This window comes from Schistocerca gregaria, chromosome 2 (assembly GCF_023897955.1).
Source record: "Schistocerca gregaria isolate iqSchGreg1 chromosome 2, iqSchGreg1.2, whole genome shotgun sequence".
Taxonomy (NCBI): Eukaryota; Metazoa; Arthropoda; class Insecta; order Orthoptera; family Acrididae; genus Schistocerca; species Schistocerca gregaria.
The window spans coordinates 226,777,527-226,796,385 of NC_064921.1; the positions used below are offsets into that span (position 1 = coordinate 226,777,527).

General features: G+C 41.4%; 1 pseudogene; it reads right to left on the reverse strand.

Annotated features, from left to right (window-relative positions):
* Positions 1-757: 757 nt before the first annotated feature.
* LOC126335718 (protein TEX261-like) overlaps positions 758-18,859 on the reverse strand; it is a 149,643-nt pseudogene continuing 131,541 nt past the window's right edge.

Below are 18,859 nucleotides of genomic sequence, written 5' to 3' on the forward strand. Positions count from 1 at the left end.
ACTCCAATTAAATACATCGTTATGCAGTCGACATTTTTGCATGCTAAAGTAGTGTTCATATTTCATCCAGACTTATATGTTGTCTGAAATGGTTTAACAGTGACAGTTTCACAGATGGTGGACGCATTGGAGTGATGGCTGGAATTTATTTGGTATTTTATCAAATTAATGTGCGTTGACAAGATAGTTCCTGTCATTCTTTTTTGTTTCTGCGAATCGTCAAACATCTGCAACGTAACGATAACACAGATTTTCTGCGACAGTGGCGGCAACCAGGTGAAACAAGATAACATTCCAGTAATTAATCTCGAATGCCAAACATTGTTTTGTGATTCAGCGAATATAATCTCACAGCAGAATCTTCTGAAGACACTTACAAAATACAAAGAACAGTAAAAATTAAATCACGTAGGCAAAATAACGATTAGAGATTTAACACTTTCGTGTTTCTATCTACCTAAAACATTATCGTGATCAAAAGTTATTATTGCATTACTTGAGTGGGCTGTCGAAGCATATGGGCTTAACTGAAAAACACAAACTGAAACGCTAATAAATATCACACTGTAATTTGCGATTTCTCTAAATACGATCAGCTGAAACAACTCAGAATAACTTAATCCGAATGAGACCAGGAATAAATCCCTACAGTACAACAGAATATGACAGAAGTTTCATTTCAGATATTTTACGCTGCTGTCTCTTAGAGCTTTAAATCTACTGCGTCAGTGGTTCTACAACCTTTAACAAGTCATAGCTATGCATACTTCAGTGATTTTCCTCTAGTAAAATTGTGTACCTTCAGACGCAACAGATACTTCGACAGAATGCGGTTATTACTAATCTCATTCAGAATACCATGTATATTACTGAAAAATGACAACAGTCCATATTTTTTTCCTTTTGTTGAAAACTAATTCGTAACCACATCAGTGTCATCAAAATGTGGTCTAGTTTGTGCCACTGTAGGGAGAACTTTTTCCTTCGCAGACGTAAGACAAATAACGCAAACGGAACTAGTCACAGACCTAATTAAAATTTGAAAGTACCTCTGAAAATGTGTGATGCACAGCGGCAAAGTACTGGAATGATAAATAGAGGTTTACTACCATCATAATAACTGCAATCATAAATAAAGGCGATGTGATGGCAACAAAGGGATTTGTTTTCAGGATAAAATGACTAATAATGCCACACGCAGTTAGTGAGTGATAGATCTTCAAAGAGGATGAAGTCAATTTATACAAGCAAAGTTCCAATTATCATCTACCAAATAACGTTTTTTGATGTGACAGAATATTCTCCCACAAATTCCGCCAGATAACACAGATCAGCAGTGACAGTCACAGCCACAAAACACACTTGCCACAATTAAACAAAAGAACTAGTAAAAGAATCGTATCGTTAGTACAACTGTATCAATGACATTATGATACACGATAATGAATATGCATTTCGGGTTTCATTGCAGCTTTCTGTAACTTCTACTTCTACTTCTACACACATACTCCGCTATCCACCATACGGTGTGTGGCGGAGGGTACCTTGTACCACAACTACCCTCTTCTCTCCCTTTTCCACTCCCAAACAGAACGAGGGAAAAATGACTGCCTATATGCCTCTGTACGGGCCCTAATCTGTCTTATCTTTGTGGTCTTTCCGCAAAATATAAGTTAGCGGCAGTAAAATTGTACTGCAGTCAGCCTCAAATGCTGGTTCTCTAAATTTCCTCATTAGCGATTCACGAAAAGAACGCCTCATTTCCTCCAGAGACTCCCACCCAAGTTCCTGAAGCATTTCTGTAACACTTGCGTGATGATCAAACCTACCAGTAACAAATCTATCAGCCCGCCTCTGAATTGCTTCTATGTCCTCCCTCAATCCGACCTGATAGGGATCACTCCAGCAGTACTCAAGAATAGGTCGTGTTAGTGTTTTATAGGCGATCTCCTTTACATATGAACCACATCTTTCCAAAATTCTACCAATGAACCGAAGACGACTATCCGCCTTTCCCACAATTGACATTACATGCTTGTCCCACTTCATATTGCTCTGCAATGTTACGCCCAAATATTTAATCGAAGTAACTGTGTCAAGCGCTATACTACTAATGGAGTATTCAAACATTACAAGATTCTCTTTCCTATTAATCTGCATTAATTTACATTTATCTACATTTAGAGTTAGCTTCCATTCCTTACACCAATCACAAATCCTGTCCAAATCATCTTGTATCCTCCTACAGTCACTTAACGACGACACCTTCCTGTACATCATAGCATTATCAGCAAACAGCCGCACATTGCTATCCACCCTATCCAAAAGATCATTTATGTAGATAGAAAACAATAGCAGACCTACCGCACTTCCCTGGGGCACTCGCTTTCTCTTTGGTGTTTCTCACTGTGATTATAGACGAGCAGTTAACAATAGCATGTCATATTTTAATGGTTTTTGGCTTACTGTAGAAAGTGAAAAGGTAGTATTATTATGTCACTGTCAGTGGCTGCAGTCAGTATTCTGGCATATATCAGTGATGCTCACACGTATGAGAACATTAGCGCAGCGTAGAGAGACGATTTCACTATGGCGATATAATACACCATCACATATTATTGTTAGTAACGTACAATTTCAGACCGTTTTACTACTAAGAAATGTGCATCACATGCGCAACAAGCTTTTAAAGTACAGTGTAAGATAAAGATATACCTCTTACTTCTACAAAAAGGTATTTTTGTCTTGTAACCTCTTTCACATTAGGTTAATAACGAACTTACTTACACGCAGTATGTAAAAAAAGCGTATACAGTACCAGTACAGTACCAGGGCCTGCTGAAAAGCAAAGCCTCCGAATTAATTTGAAAACTTTTAAATCATCTTAAACTTTAAAAACTTCAGAAATATTCTACATCTTCATTCTTCATGTTTACATACTAAATTCTCAACATAGTTTGGCACAAACACATTTCTTCCAGTGAGAGACCAGTTTCTTGATTCCATCACCGTAGAATGTTTGACTTTGTTGACGATCCACATTCTCACTTCTACTTGCAATGCGTTATCACTCTCATAGTGAAGTCCTCGAAGATGATCTTTAAGGTTTAGAAATATGAACATCGGGTGGGGCCAACTCGTGGCTTTATGGAGTATGATCGATCACAGTGAACCTAAGGCGTCGGACTGTTGCAGACGTCGCAGCATTCCTGTGTGACCTTGCATGTCATTTCAGTTGGAGGCACGTATTCTGGGGTTACAAACTCGATTACAGCACTGTGTTTCTCACGCACTACCATGTTACACACTAGAATTCGGTTCCCTCTAGCGGCAGAGGATTCATACTTGCTTCAGTGAAGCGAGAAAGTCGACCGAGTAGTATGCATCCATTTAAATACGGCAACTGATACTGAGAACAGAATAAAGAAATTCGGAGGCATTACTCTCCAGCACGTCGTTGTGTATTCTATTTAAAACTACCCCTTGAGGAATTCTCGTATATAATTCAAGAATTACTTGGATAAATATTACAACCTATACATTTTATTTCTAGTTCACCTCCGCATTTCGAATTAATTGTCTTTCTATTTACTTGTCATACCCCTCCCTCTGCCACGGGATTTTGCTGTAATTCCATGACAGCGCATCATCTGAAAGTGGAGGTTCCTGTAGTACAGTAATCAGTATGTCAGCGCCGCCAAGTTTGTGTTTCAACGTGAATAAACGTAACAACTCACTGGAGACCGTAACACAGTCGGACAGTATTGTGTACCACACCTGACAGCAAACAATCACGACTGATTAATGCTGCAAATTTGTTTTCTCTAAAAATGTATCCGGTTAGTCTTGGTTACATTCAGAGACAGACTTTTTATACCATAAATAACATTCAGTCCATTCATTCACTTCACTGCTCAGAGTTCACGGTGTTCCGTACAGAATCTTTATTCATTTTTACAGGAGCTTATCTCCTAAACGCATGAAGATATTGCACTAAATTTTAACTTTATTATCGAAACTGAAAGTGTACCTCTCCATCACTTGAAGGCAGTTGGTTCATGTGGTTGCCGATAGGTTTCTCTCAGGGACAAGTAGCCTGCACGCACGTTTCTTCATTATGTAACGGCGACGGGTCGAGATGGCGATAAGGCAGTAACTAAAGGTGTTTTGCACATCCCATTTCAACACTAGCACGTCACCTACGACCGAATCGGGTGTTTTTCGTCCAAGTTACAGCCCTGCACTCCTTACAGTTCTGAGGATTCGTTGATGGAAATAGTGTGTCTGCCATGTCTTTGGACAATTGGTATTTCAAACAACAAAGGTTGTAAGTAGGCTGTTTAGGATTTTATGTTGGTAACGCCTCGTAGCGCTCTGCATTAAAATCACTGACTATGCTGTATGTAATCTGTGGCTGGTTGGCATTGTTGGAATATTCGCTATTGTAGTGTTGGGCAGTTGGATGTGAACAGTGTGTAGCGTTGTGCAATTAGAGGTGAGCCGCCAGCAGTGGTGGATGTGGGGAGAGAGATGTCAGGATTTTGAGAGCGGACGATCTGGACGTGTGTCCGTCAGAAAAAGGAAATTTGTAAGACTGGATGTCAGGAACTGTTGATCATAAAATGTCTCAGTGCGTTCAGTTTTCCTCAGCTGTTTGAAAATCAAATAACGTAAGAGGTTTACCAGCACTGTCATTCATAATTTTTCACGGTTTCGATTGCTACAAGCCCATGTGATGGCGTTAAATAGCAGATGGAGAGGGAATGCTAAACAACAAGCGCAGATGGAAGACACCACTTTCATTTATGTTTAGTGTTCAGTGATGAGGAACCATTCTATTTAAGTGTAAAAGTGTTAAGACTATAACGTAAGTGATTTGGAATATAGCAGTCACATGCACACCAGTCCAGCAGGACGGAGATTCCAAAGCTTCATGTGTTTTGTGCCTCTTTCCTGGAAGAGATTTACTGCTAGTTCTTTTTTGCGGAAAAGATGGATGCAACTGTGACAACATCATTTTCTTTATTATTTTTTTAAACGATGGAGCATCATCATTCTGATACATGTAACAGCACTTCGTAACAATGAGCTGTCTCAACGACGAATTGGCAGTAAGGGGCCTATGTCTTTCGTATCTTTCTTTCTTGCTGAGGTGTTTGTGAAAGACTTCATCTACGTGATTCCGCACCCAACAGTTTTAGATGAAGTGTTACACCGAATGGGAACAGCGGTAGATGCCTTATCTCCAGGGAAGATCGCAAAAGACTTAGACGAGTTCGACTAAAACTACTTGAATAATGATAGAAAAACCAACAGTTTTACTAGAATCCAACGTCGTTTGTTCAGCACATGCTGCCAGTCTAGACACATATAGCATGATTGAAGAATATACGATTATTTATGATTAAAAAGGAAGATAAATCACATCATATAATTACATAATAAAATATATCATTAATATGGATTCAAAACAAAATCAGCACGTAACATATACAGCATTTTTTAATCCAATGACATAATGGATCTGAGAGAAACCCACGCGTGCAGTGAGTTACATCAGCAAAGCAATCGAAGTCACATATATCCCTAACAGTAACACCTACAAATTTGGACATAAAAAAGGAAACAATCTAATAACATAATACCAAACAGCTGAAGTGAACAAATGCAATACATATGTGATGAAAAATATAAGAAGAAAACGAAGGAGAGCCATGTAAAACAGCACAACGAACATTATGTCGTAATCATGTCTACTTGCTTCGTGCACTGGTGCAAGAAATGTTTATGAAAATATGCAAGGCGTTGAATATGCGGTAACCTATAAGGATGAACGTGCGAGTTTTTGAGTTGTGACGTTAGGGAACTTGCGTCAAGAAAAAAGCCGAAGCAGTGTCATTAACGCTGTGTTGATGTCTCACGACCATCACGGTTTCCTCGGATTGCAGCGCAAATGTTAATTCCTGAGTGTATTGTACACGATATCAGGACTGAAAAACAGGGAGAAACTGAATAATATTCGCATCAGCACACTTGTAAATCTCATGAAATATGTTTCACGCCTCCTATTGATGTCTTCGAAGAGGAGCTCATGATGTGGAAAACCTAACTTTAGCGAAATGAAAGGTTGTTTCTGACGCTGGAATACGTTGCACGAATTTTTATTCAATCAATAAATGTAGCTGGTAACACAGATGTATAACTGCATTACTTTTTACGACAGAAATCACCTATAGCAAAAGCGACACATTGTACCAAATTCAGAGCGTTCTGATAGCCAGAGCAACAAGAAATCCCCTTCATGAAGCACCTTCCAGGAAGCTCCAGCTTTGTTCCTGTGTACTGGTGCCGTCTGTCTACCACTATCTGCTGTTAAATTCAATGCCACGTCACGCATAAGCAATACCAGATAACGGCCCACGATATTGGCTATCGAACAGAACGAGGCCAAGTAGCTTCTACGGGATAAGGCGGCGCGTTATTGTCTCTGCAGCTCACTACCGTTCGTAAGCGTTTCCTCGCTGCACACCTGTCTTAAAGCACGACTAAGGAAGAAACAATGCAACACACCCGGCCGCTAGTCTAAAGATAAGGCGCGGTAATGCCAGAAAGCACAGTGCATACAAGACGTATAAATTTCTGATAAAGCGTATTGTTCTTATATCGATTCTAGTAAGTTTCCATTTGGCAGTGGTATTCTATTATCTGCTAGTTTCAGTGCCAATTTCATATTCTGGTATTGCAACTTGTTTTGATTATTTGTAGATCAGCTTAAATTCTAGACGACATTTTATGGACGCACATATTCTCAATATCCTGGAAATGCACATTTCTAAATGGATAAGCGGTAAACCCATATGTACCTATGTTGCACAGTAAGAAAGCAAAAGAACGTAAATAGGAATTTCAGAGGAAACTTTATATTCTTCCTCCAGGCAACACTATTCACACAGGTGAGAACTATGTCCATCAACGGGTGAAAGGGGCGACAATTGTGTTACTGGATTCCAGGTTAACGATTCCTCTCCTTAAGTGCTTATATAGCGGAGGAAATAACTAACCCATCAATAATGTTAGAGCTAAACGCCCCGTCGACGACGAGGTCTTTAGGGATGGAGTACAAGTTCGATTGGTTCAAACGGCTGTGAGCATTATGGGACATAACATCTGAGGTCATCACTCCCCTAGAACTTAGAAATACTTCAACCTAACTAACCTAAGGACATCACACACATCCATGCCCCAGGAAGAATTCGAACCTGCGACCGTAGCGGTCACGTGGTTTTAGACTGAAGCGCCTAGAACCGCAAGGCCACACCGGCCGGCTACAAGTTCTAAATGGAAAGCATGGGGAAAGAAACCAGCCATATCATTTCCGAAGCTACAAACCCGGCATTTACCTTAAAATATTTATGGGAACAATTGGAAATCTGAAGCTATGGGGCCAAGTGAGGATCTTATCCACTGTCCTTCCGACTGAGTGTGTGATGTCTTATCACGGCGGCAACTCGTTCGGTCCCGTTGTCTACAAGAAATAGCAACGCCTGACGTCGTTTCATAACACTTAGAGCCAATAAGCCTGTGCTTGAGAAGGCCATTCACGTCTTCTAGATAGCACGTTTCAAATTCATTTCAGCAACATTTGATTTCTTTCATTTTCTACCAGTATTCCTTCATTCTTTCACTATATTTGCTTTTCCTGTTTTCAGATCACTTTTTGCCAGTGTCCTTTACTCTTCTGCTTTGAAATCCTTCCAGTTCTAAAACTCTGTTCTCCCAGTAGCTGTTCTTATGTTATTCCTTCCCAAGTACTTCCTCTTGAATGCAGGTGATTGTTAATTTGTTTCCGGTAAGACATTCAGAGATTCTGCTTGGTGAGGATGTTGTCAACCATTCTGTAAACGTACCCCAAAATGGTTATCTGTCCTTCCTTATTGTTTCTGACGTGTTTTCTATATTCCTTTTCAATTTCATCGCTATTTCTTAATTTCCGACAGAGGGATTAATATCCTAACATTTCTAATTCCTCACATTTATGATTTAATATTAGTCACTCGCTAACATACATTCATTCCGGTTTCACTGCTGTGTTGTAGGGCCTTACTTTTTTATTGTGAGTTATGCCATGTAATTTCCCCACCTTTTACGAGTATATCCTTTCCTCTAAAGCAGATTTTTTAAACCTTTTTCTTCAATAGTCTCCCCCCAGATATGTGAATCTTTTCGCCTTTTACATTTGCCCAAAATCTATTACTAATTGTTTTGGGGAATTGTCCTAATTTTTGTAGGGATATCTGTCATATTGATTGTATCTTCCAGAAGATTAAGTTACATTACTGTATACGTCAGGCTTTGTTTACTTCCTGAAAGAAAGATGCTACAATACATTTCGTAGCATTTGCAGAGTCCTTCTTTATCCCCAGCATGAGTGACGATATTTTGGGTCCTTTCAGTTTTTATTCAAATTGTTAAAAGGTTCTGGATGGCTATACTTAGTCTGGCTTACGTTTCAGTGGGTTGAGTGGTAGAGGCCGGGCGTCAGCCAATCGCTGCTGTTTCTTAAGCTGCAAGTGCTCGCTGTGTTGTCTGTTCTGCACGCACAAGCAGCACTCTGCAGAGCTTTGCCAGGTGACACAGTTTGCAAGGGGAGCACTCCGTCATCAGGCCACAACTGGCCGATCGTGACCATCCGACCGCCGTGTCATCCTCAGTGAGGATGTGCATAGGAGTGGCATCTGGTCAGCACACCGCTCTCCCGGTCGTTGTGATGGTTTTCTTTCACCGGAGCCGCTACTATTTGGTCGAGGAGCTCCTCAGTTGGCATCACGAGGCAGAGTGCACCCCGAAAAATGGCAACAGCGCATGGCGGTCCGGATGATCACCCATCCAAGTGCCGGCCACGCCCGACAGCGCATGACTTCGGTGATCTAAGTGATGTATCCACTGTGGTAAGACCGTTGCGCTTCAAGGGGAGGGAAGGGGCCTGAGAAGGTAGATCACAGGTGCATTACATTTCTTTTGTGCTCACTTAACTGTCGATAGCATGATCATCATCTGGCATGTATACACAAATTGGTACTCCGGTCTTCAACAGCATATAAATCTGCCAATCACGAAGTTCTTTTAATTGGTATACGTGCGACAATATACTGCCTGGCAATGAGAGACAAGACTAGACAACAATGACAACAAGGAAATGAGATGTAGTGACAATGAGAAGGGAGAGCAGCAGTAGGAAGGAATGAATGACATAGTAGGAGAAACACAGAAAAGAGGGAGACAATGAGAGGAGAAAGCAGTAGCAGAATAAAACGAAGGAACTGTGGTTGTGAGATAGGCGACAGAGACAGTTGGAGACACACAAAGAGATAATGGCAATGAGTTGAGCTGAATGAGTGAATGAGAATGGGCAAGTGCGGGGGATGGATATGAGTGACTTGCAGCGATAGACTAGTGGGTGTGAGGGAGTTACAGTTAGGGAAGTCTGTGTGTGTGAGAGCTGAATGTTACAAAGCACGCAAATATGTTCGCAAGCCATAAGTTTTGGTATAATTCTCAAAGGTGCTGAGGAAGGAAGAATGTGGCAAGCTGGTACCCCATTACTCAAAGCGTTTCAAGGTGGAGCATATTCGCCTGTCGAAGTATTAACACTACAAATTGTAATTTAGGAAGCCATTGGTGGAGGGGAACTTAGCCACTGTGCAAATCCAACTACAAATTTCCTATGAAGAGCCAGAACTTCATCCTAGTAAGCTTGGACCAAAGAATGATAGGCGGGATCCTGAAGTACACTTTTCTATGGCAGAGCTTCACATACATGACCTCTGTAGATGGTCGAGGACCTCCAGAACCAACGTTGTAAACCTGTGTCTCAGTGACGGTAGTGTCAAGAAAACTTGGTGCAGCATCAGTCCTACACATGTCCACAGTGCACATGTGGTGAAGAGCAATTCTGAATGATGTTGAATAGTTAAAATCTGTTCGAAGCTGCACTAAATGCCTTCTTCGAAAATTATTCCGAGTAGATAGTTCAGGAACCTTCATAAAAGGGATGTGCTTGCTACAAAAATCTAGACCTCTTAACGACAAACAATCCTGAGGAATTAGGGAGTGAAATGACAGTTAGCAGAACTGGTGACAACAAGGTTGCTTTAGCGAGACTGCATGTCGTAACCTCGAAACTCACAAAAATGAAACGCATATATTTAAAATAAAACTGACAAACATTCGCTTGATGATTTCCTAAGAGGCAGCCTCCATTCCTAAGTATGCACTGACTAAATGTGCCTCAGATAAAAAAAAAATATTGACGGCAAGTGAGAGTTTCATACCAAGTACATTAATAAGAGGCGCAAAAGATCACACTCGTTACACAGAAGCAACGAAAGAAGCATGCCTAATTTAAACGAACGGTAAATCTCCAAGATTTGCGACGGTTTGAAGATGCTCTAAATATAGTGCGAACATCAACACGAGTTGCTATTAATCGTTTCCACAACGAAACCCTTTTAGAAATATGGCAGAAAATCAAAAGAGATTCTGATCTTATGCAAAGTATATCAGCGCTTAGACATATTGTAATGTTACCACTAATGTAAAGTTACTAAGTATGAAAGTCTTTCACCAAACAAGACGCAGAAAATTTTCGAGAATTCGAATCAGGAACAACTGTCTGCATGAGTAATTTGGAACTAGATATATTGATCTAGCGTGACATATAAAGTCACCTAACAAAAGCAAGTGTACCAGGTTTTATAGCAATATTGTTAATGTTAGACTACACTCGTGCCATTACTCCATTTTTATCTATCGTTTGCAGCCGTTCACTAGACGAAAGATCCATTCCTAGGGGTAACACAAAAATAAAGTAGACATAGCCCGCTGATACATAGACGCATATCACTGACAACGATCTGTAGTAGGATTTTAGAGGGACTACTGTGTTCCAACATTATGAAGAACTCTAAGAAAACGATCTACTGGAAAATGACGAGCACGGATTTGGAAAATATTGTTATTTCAAACCAAGAATGGAGTCCATATTTCTGGGTTTACAGATTTTTTACGCCGTTCCCCAAAAGGCTTCTATTCAGATTGCTTACCTAGAATGTATCGTATCAGCTGCGTGACTGAATTAGTGATTTCGTGTCAGAAGCGTCACACTTTTCAGAAACTAACGGCAAGTCATCTAGCGAAACCGAACTTATATCTGGGGTCCCCCGAAGACGTTATAGGCTCCCTGCTGTTCTTAGTCGATGTAAATACCGCCCTCCTAGACTGTTAGCATATGATGACGTATACCATTTAGTTAAGTAATCATAATAAAAAAGAAACAACAAAATGATGTAGATAAGATATCCACTTGATGTGAAGAGCGATAATTAATCGTGAAAATGAAAAGTGTTGTGTCCTCCACCCGAGTACTTAAAGAAATTTCTGTTACACGATAAACCACACAAATCTGAAGGTTCTAGATTCAACTACATACCTAGAAATCCCAATTACGAACAACTTGATGAAGACATGAGCGAAGATTTTTCGAAATCGAACATGTGCTTTTCCGTTGAGCGCTGCCCGGTCAGTGTAGATTTATTTCCCTGCCTGAGTACAGTGAAACGTAGGAAGACACAGCGTTGCGTTCTCCGTTGTAAGAATTTCCATATGATTGCCTCAGGTCTACGAACCAGAAGTCTTATTTTACGCTGCCCAAAAGGGTCTTTATTTTTGAAATTGGTAGTAAAATGGGCTTGATACCTTTCTTAGATATACATCTCCCGTTTCTTTCCGGAACTGCACAGACATATGGGAGGAACGCTAATTTCTGTTTCATGGTTTCCTTGTGTTTTTCTTTTGTCGTTGGGTCTTTGCCTCCAGCGCTTTCTTAAGTACGTCATTTTAGCCACTGGCAGCATAAATCATTTTAGGCGGTCCAGCTCCATTGGCAAATCCCTGTAATTACATAATGGCCTTCGTTGTGTCTGGCATTATCGTCAGAAAGGAGTTCAGATGTGCTGGGAGATGGCAGCTGGTCCCTTGAAGGTACAGGGACGCCTCGTTGGGTTTCCTTTGTACTCAAATTGCTCTGAGCACTATGGGATTTAACATCTATGGTCATCAATCCCCTAGAACTACTTAAACCTAACTAACCTAAGGACATCACACAACATCCAGTCATCACGAGGCAGAGAAAATCCCTGACCCCGCCGGGAATCGAACCCGAGAACCCTGGCGCGGGAAGCGAGAACGCAACCGCACGTCCACGAGCTGCGGAATCCTTTGTACTCCATGTCCCAAAGCGAGTTTTGCACATGCACCGTCAAAATAGGGCAACATTTGCTCTCCATAAATCTCACTGTAAATTCTATATTTTGATGTCTTTTGCTGAGGTGTTCGAAGAATTCGTCTGGGGAATTTCCCATACTGTTACATAACGAACGCATCATCGACGTATGCGTTGAAATGATTAGTTTCAGATTTCATGACAACTTGTTCTGGGTACGTTTCTTGTAACTGAAACGAAATTGTGAATTAAAATTAGAAGACCTGCAGTCGTCTATTTGCATTTAATTTATTTTCGCAACGATATTCTGAGCTCTATTACACGATCTTTAGGCCCATTGGCCAACGTAAACAGGGAGGATTCCATGCTTGTGTACAGTCATAGAATAGGCCAATATTAAATAGCTGGCGTCTAGTCGACACTACCCCTTCATCCATCAAACGAGATGGTACCAATATTGTCAGTTTTCCTTTCTGTTCCAGCCGCGCAGTGAGCGAGGAAAAATACAGTTATCTGTATGCCTCTGTACGCAGCCTGGTCTTTTCACGCTTATAAATGTGACGAGCTGAAGTAATAGTGATTGTGGCCCCATTGCGATGACGAAAGACGCCTCACCCAACGAGACACCGTACTTTTGTTCACCGCCATGTCTCCGTAGACTTTTTGCAAGCGCCTTTGATTATCTACCATGCTCTGTTTTTTTGCCAAAATAAACTCAGTGACAGTTCTCTGCTTGGAACTCAACTCCGTAACACACGCCGTTTTGAAGGCAACGTTTAGCGCAGCCATCTATCATAACTTAATGAAATTACAGGGGCTAAAGCGGGAACCTTCCACGATGTCCAACAACAAATTTTCAACGGAAATAGGCCGAGAAAAAAAAGTAGTGCATTACTTATTGGACTACAACACACAGGAACTTCTCCACAAAGTGAAAAGACAGCGTACTCTTTCGGAGGCGTTGCGGTCACACTTGTCTTCTACGACATAAAAGCCGTGAAGATTTTATTGTAAGGTCAAAACTGATTCGCCGTTCAGTCTCTGCAACTGCCAAGTTCCCCCTCCTAGTCACATATGCGTATGCTCTTGACATTCCCTACATCGCACGAGTCGTGAATCGGACGTGAGCTGAAAAATCCGCAATCGCGCTCCGAGAATTTCTCCGGTCCTAGGACGCGCCGACATTTACGTCATACAACGACGAGGCGGAGACCCCAGGTCAGCTGTCGGTGATCTGCGACTGGCCCTCGGTCTGCTTCCAATGACCCCCGAAGGCGTCCTTGCAGCGGTACTGCGGGCCAGAGGAGGATGCGTCGCGCGTCGTTGGGGGAAATTGTCCCGCACGGGTGGAGCCGCAAAACCCGGACAGTACGTGGTGCGCCGGCCCAGGTTCAAGGCGAACGTCCTGGCGTCGCTCCAAGCGCGCCCGCCGCCTGCCCTGGCTACGGCTTGGGGAGGGGGGGGGGGGGGGGGGGGGGGGGGAAGTGGAGAGGGAGGTGTCAACTGCCACCGGAGAAAATGAAATGGAAAATTCAGCACGTCGCATTCCCGGAAGAAGAACGCGTCGGCCCGACGAGGAAATCAGAATGCACTTCCAGGTTTACGACTGAATTTATATTTTCTTTGCGGTAGTTTGTTCGTTTCTTTGAGATACGACTATGGGTTTGTTTTCGGTATGCGTAGTGCGTGGAAAACGGGAAGGGGTTCTGTAATTTAAAGACGCGTCTGAGAGGTGGAGCTACGACTCTTTATATTCCGCTTTTGCGCGTCGTATAATATCTTTGTAAAAAAATGGAAAAGTATTTTCAGTATTTGTCGATTTAACATATTACGCACCGGTGGATTGTGAAATATAGCAGGAACCGATGTTGCAAATCAAGTTAAAATCTAATGTACTCTGATAGACTAGTAAATAATCAAAAGACAAAAAACTTAGGAATATTAAAAATCTGGTCGTTTTGACGCGTTAGCAATGCTCGCTAAGGTTGGCAAACAACAATTCGAGTCATGCTTGGCACACAGATGAAGACGTATTCATTATGTCTCGACATGCGACTTACTGGAGTCCTTTTCTGATATTCAACTGACATTTCTTTAAAAGTATCTTTGATATTTTAAAGGTAGTAAGTGTTGTACGCTAAACGTATTTGTAAAGAAATCGTCAAACTGTCAGCTGAAAGGTCTAGAAAAACAGTGAGATTTACAGTCGTTAACTAGACCAAAAATTTGAACCTAAAGACTGGAATGTTACTCAGGTCACACCAGACACAATAAAGGAAGTAGAAGTAATTCATATCATTGATGAATTTAAAGCCATTTTAATTATTTTTCGACCGTGACTGTCTCATAAAACACGTAAAGATTTTTTTTTTTTGAATTACCGCTACCAGTCACAAACTTTGTCAATTAATGTATTATTTATTTAGCGACATGTTTCGAGGTAATATCTCATCTTTAGGCGAAATTTCCATTTAACCTGAAGTTGATGTATTACCTCGAAACATGTCGCTAAATAAATAAGTAATACAATAGTTGACAAAATTTGTGACTAGTAGCGGTAATTAAAAGAGAAACCTTTACACATATCATTGATAGCGACTGCTACGGCAGCAGGGATGTGTGTAATGTCTTTAGGTTAGTTAGATTTAAGTAGTTCTAAGTTCTAGGGGACTGATGACCTCATATGTTAAGACCCATAGTGCTCAGAGCCATTTGAACCATTTGAATATCATTTATATCTGATTGTAGAAGGATTTTGGATATATAGTATTCCAACATCACGGAATGCCTCCAAGAAAACGATCTGTTGATACATACATATGCAGCTCATATTCAGAAAACATTGTGCTTGTGAAACACAACTGGTACTTTTCACGCGAAGTAACGACTGCTGCAGACAGGGGGTCCATATATTTTGTTTTCCAGAAAGCTTTTGACACCGATCCTCACTAACGGCTTGTAATTGAATGGAGTGTCTATACTGACTCAGTTAAAAAGAGTAGCTTCAAGATTTTCTGCCAAAAATATCACAATTCATAGTAACTGACCGGAAGTCATGTAAAGTGACTCGAAGACTTCCTAATGATAGAACCCGTTATGTTGTCCTCGACGGCGAGTCTTCATCAGAGACAAGTGTATCGTCAGGAGTGTCTCAGAGCCGTGTAACAGGATCGCTGTTGTTCTCTGTATACATAAATGGTTTGGCGAACATGATGGGCAGAATCTGCAATTTTCTGCAGATGATGTGCGGTAAGGTGTCGAAGTGACTGTAGAAAGATTCATGACGACTTAGACAAAATTGAATGTAGCTAGCACTGAATGTGGAGAAGAGTAAGTTAATAAGGATGAGTAGGATACAGTTTTACAGTAGTATCCTACTTGACACAGTCAAGCGTAAAGTTGCAAAGCTGTATGAGATGGAACGAGAATGTGAGAACTGCGGTGGGGAAGGCGAATAGTCGATTTCGGTTTATTGGGAGAATTTTAGGAAAGAGTGGTTCTCTTATAAAGGACACATGCTCTGAGTACGCCTCGAGAGATTTAGATCCATATCAGGTCGGATTAAAGAAAGACATCGAAGCAGTTTAGAGGTAGACTGCAAGATTTGTTACTAGTACAGACGAACAACACGAAAGCGTTACTCAGGTGCTTTGGGAAATCAAATGGGAATCCCTGGATGGAGGGCGACGTTCTTTTCGAGAAAAACTATTGCGAAAATTTAGAGAACCGGCATTTGAAGCTGACTTCTGAACGATTCTAGTGCCGCGAACATACATTGCGCTTAAGGTTCAAATGGCTCTGAGCACTATGGGACTCAACTGCTGTGGTCATCAGTCCCCTAGAACTTAGAACTACTTAAACCTAACTAACCTAAGGACATCACACACATCCATGCCCGAGGCAGGATTCGAACCTGCGACCGTAGCAGTCGCACGGTTCCAGACTGCGCGCCTAGAACCGCGAGACCACCGCGGCCGGCTTGCGCTTAAGGACCACGAAGATAGGATACGAGAAATTAGGGTTCATACGAAGGCACGAAAACGGTCGTTATTCCCTCGCACTATTTTCGAGCGTAAGAGGAAAGGGAATGTCTAGTAGCGATACAGTGTACCCTCCGCCATGCACAGTACCGTTGCTTGTGGAGTGACTATAGAGATATAGAGGCAGTGATAAGTAGAGTTCCCCAAGGAAGTTCGCAGGACCTCTGCTGTCATTAATCTATATAAACGATTTATAAGAGAATGTAAGTAGTCCTCTTAGATTTTTGCAGAGTATGCTACCGTTTACAGTCTAGTAAAGTCATCAAGGATCAAAACGAATTGAAAAACGACTTAAGCAAGATATCTGTGTTAAACGGAATGTGCCAACTGACCATAAGAGATAAAATCTGTGAGGCTCTCCACACGAGTGCACTGTAACTCAGACAGATGTGAACATTGTCGATGGAACTAAATGCCTAGGGTTTGCAATTACGAATAAATCGATTTCTAGCTATTTCACAGAAAATGATGTATGTGACGTGAACCAAAGACTATCTTTTATTGGCAGAACACTTAGAATATTCAACAAATCTATTGAACAATCTACCTAAACTACGTTTTTCCTCCTTTATCTGTATTACTGCTGCGCAGTATGGGAACCTTACCACGTGGGACTTCTACGTAGTTCAAAAGTTTTGTTGTATCGTGAAACAGGGAAGAGTGTGCTGCGCACAGGGAAGAGAGTGCTACGCATATTATACCCGAATGGGTGTGTGAATCATTAAACTAAAGCCGTAAACAATTTTTTTTTACTCCAATGACTTAGGGAGAAACAGCCATCATAAAAAGAGGAGTTAAAGCTCACACGGAAAGATTTCGGTGTTCATTTTCTCCGTTTGCTGTTTAGGAGTGTAACACTAGTCTGGAAGTGATTCCATGAACCTGCTGCCAAACTCTAAATCGTGAATTGCATAGTCCTGCAGATGTAGAGAGAGTCTCTGGTACTATGTCTTATAAGTGATATTTCCCTTGCCTTCTTAACCACATATGAGAGATTAGTGGGGAATAAGCACGGGGTTCCTATGTTGCAACTTCTGCAACCAGAAAATTTAAGAGGCTAAGATCCCTGTCAAATCTGAAAGGAGTATTCCACCGACGAGTCCCTAAATTACTAACTAGATATCTCAGTGCCGACTGAAATTAATGTATGCGATTCACATTACGGATTTTCCGCAGCATCCACAGTGAACTTCTTGATGGTTCCTCTGAATAGTCTAGGGCCATATTCTTCCCTCACCCTCACTGGCGGAACTACAGTAGTTAATGAGATGAACTGGAGGAAATTTGTCATAAAAAACAGCTTTTAAATGAAGTGCATAGACGTATGAGTATGTGTGTCTTGCGGTACTGTTTTGCTCTAACTTTAGTAACCCCGCCATCAACCGTGCACGGCGGTGTCTGTTATACTGACGCTCTCTGACGGCTGTTTTCGTGACCTGGCGCTTCCAGCCGTCAAGGAGGAACTTCTCTAGAAGCCGTGATGATGTTTTTGTTCGTTATATCGCCGAGGCGTGAAATGATGATTTTAGATGTTGCTGCCCAAAGGTTTTCACTGAGTCGTCATGTGCAGTACAATAGAGTTGAGTAATGCTTAGTATTCTTACGAGTAGCTGAAGTGCTTCAGGTATTTAGTACACTTGTTCCATCGTAGTTACTCACTTCTCAAATGTTGAAAACATCGGATGGAATTCTTACTTTCTGGCAAATATAGAGCTGCTTCCTGTAGAGACCTACAAGCTGACGTCTCCGTGGTTTAGATGTGAGTGTAGTGTGTTCCTAATTGATCATAAATCACGTATTCTGAAATGTGCTGGCACAGTTTTGAGTGGTTTAGCAAACAACCTGTGGTTAATGATAAACAAAATACTTATGGTGTGACTGGTATGTGGACCGTGTGTATGAATAGTTATTAATACTCTATTTGTCGGTCTCATACTTAACACCAGTGTGCTAGTGTGTTGCCGATAAGCTTAGGCGTCATATCCATGGAAGTCGTTTTGGCTCACTTCACGAGATTTCTAGCGTGACATGCCGTTCCTAATGATATATTTACGTTTTCAGTGTGTGCGCAAGGTTTGGAAATTTAGCCTAAACTTTATTTCCGATGCTGGGTACTGTCAGCTGCACACTGAGATCTGAGCTGCTCAATTCGACTGAATCCTGTACTCGATTTCCCTAACAGTGATTGCAAAGTTCCTGTAATGCATTCAGTCATCTGCAACAAAATCTGCACAGAGTGAGATACTACACGGTGCGACCCTGGGAGCGAGACTCTTTTTGAATTGTTTTTCTTTGCTGTCACATGCCTTCGTAATTTACTTATGAAATGTGAAACTGCTGGCTACCTTCTGTCATGTTCTATTAGCGGCAGGTTAGGGTTTGCTTCCAGCGGCAGCCACCCAGAAGCTGTTATATGAGTGGTTTTTTTGGGTGTTTGATGACGTATGTGCTCGTGGTCAGTCATGTTTCACGTGTTCGATAATCGCTTTCAGCTCGATTATGAGTGGTTCCGCAGTGACGTGTGATCGGTGATTCGTCA